The sequence below is a fragment of the Propithecus coquereli genome, unplaced genomic scaffold, assembly GCF_000956105.1.
Source record: "Propithecus coquereli isolate 6110/MARCELLA unplaced genomic scaffold, Pcoq_1.0 Scaffold37, whole genome shotgun sequence".
Taxonomy (NCBI): domain Eukaryota; kingdom Metazoa; phylum Chordata; class Mammalia; order Primates; family Indriidae; genus Propithecus; species Propithecus coquereli.
In genome coordinates this window covers 85,971-87,895 of record NW_012149396.1, presented here as the reverse complement: position 1 = coordinate 87,895, position 1,925 = coordinate 85,971, and the positions used below count along the sequence as shown (strand labels likewise).

The following is a 1,925-nucleotide window of genomic DNA, read 5'->3' as shown; positions in this document are numbered from 1 at the left end:
TTTTGATGGGCGTATGCATTCATTTCTCTCATGCATATTCAGTGGCATTCCTAGACTATCTGATATCTGAAGTGGATCAATTTTAGTGATCTCCACCCTCTGCACAGCAAAATTATTTTCAGTGATAATATGAAATGAATAATAATAAAAAGGAAAACTAGCTAGTGTTTTTTTGGTTTTTTTAAAAAATTTTAAATAATTATATATTCACAGAAAGTGCAAAGATAGTACAGATATCCAATGTACCCTTCACCCAATTTCCCCCAATGGTTACATCTTACATAACTATAGTACAATATGAAAATAAGGAATTGATGGTACGTGGTATGTGGGTATATAGTTCTGTGCCGTTTTATCCCCCGTGGAGATCTGCGTAACCACCGCCACAATCAAGAGCAGAACTATTCCATCACCACAAAGCTATCGCTCATGCTACCCCTTTGTAGTCACTCCCACCACTCTCCCCCGTCATTCCTAACCCCTGGCAACCACTAGACTCTTCTCTAGCTCCATAATTTGGTCATTTTAAGAATGTTAAATAAATAGAATCACACAATATGCGATCTTCTAACATAGACTTTTCCACGCCACATAATGCCTTTGAGGTCCATCCATGTTGCACGTGTCGATAGTTTGTCCTTTTTATTGCTGAGTAGTATTGCGTTGTATGGATATATCTCAGTTTGTTTAAACTGTTTCCTTATTGAAGGACATTTTGGTTGTTTCTAGTTTTTGGCTATCATAAGGGAATCTGAAAGGAACATTTACGTATAGGTTTTTGTGTGAACGTAAGTTTTCATTTCTTCGGGAGAGTTGTCATATGCTACTGCTGGATCACATGTATATGTTTAGTTTTTTTAAGAAACTGCTAAACTGTTTTCCAGAGTGTACCCACTCTGGTATACCATTTTATGTTTCCACCAGCAGTGTATGAGAGATCCAGTTTTCCCATGTCCTTGCCAGCTTTTGATATTGTCACTATTTTTTTTTTTTTTAGCTGTTCTAATAGGCATGTAATGATATGTCATCATGGGCTTAACTGGCATTTTCCTAATGGCTAGTGATTTTGATAAACTTTTCATGTGCTTATTTGCCATCTGTGCATCTTCTTTGGTGAAATGTCTCTTCATATCTTTTGCCCATTTTCTAATTAGATCGCTTGGTTTTCAGCTGTTAAGTTTCAAGAGTTCTTTCTATATTCTAGATACAAGTCCTTTGTCAGGTATGTGGTTCTTTCCTACTCTGTAGCCTATCATTTTATCCTCTTAAAAGGGTCTTTCAAAGAGCAAAAGTTTTTAATATTAATCAAATCCAGTTTATCAATATTTCTTTTATGGATCATGCTTTTGGTACACTGTGAAATCTCTGTCTAAATGTCCTATATTTATACATAATTAATGATTACATCCCAGATTAAAGTACACATTTTAGGGTTTTGTTTGGGGATATTTTTATTAAACGAATAACCTAGAATGTGTGGTCAGAACCCCTGTGAGTAGTCTTGCCTCTGTCAGTTGCTGGCAGAGGTGATGTAATGAAGCACCAAGTAACCCAGACTCCAGGGCCATACTTCCAGGTCTTCGGTCCCAGTTCAACCACATATGAAATACAGGAACTTAGGTAAGATGCTTACCTGCTCTTTGTTTACATTTCCTCATCTGTAAACCAAGGATAAAATAATAATAATGAACTTGCAATCATGTTCATTGCCACATTGGTTGTTACAAAGATTATAAAGGTTCACACATGGTAAAAGTACTTAGAATAGAGTCTGGCAGATAATGAGTACTTAATAACTGTCACTAATGATATTTCTACTATTAGCTATGTGGCTTGGGAAGACACTTAGGCTTCCTGAGTCTCAATTGCCTTAACTCTAAAATGAGGATGATACCTGCTGCTTGTGGGGATCAAACAAGATACTA

At 36.3% G+C, this 1,925-nt stretch overlaps 1 protein-coding gene across 1 annotated transcript in view; it reads left to right on the top strand.

The window, feature by feature from the left end:
* CFAP53 (cilia and flagella associated protein 53) overlaps nt 1–1,925 on the top strand; it is a 26,367-nt gene that overhangs the window by 9,785 nt on the left and 14,657 nt on the right.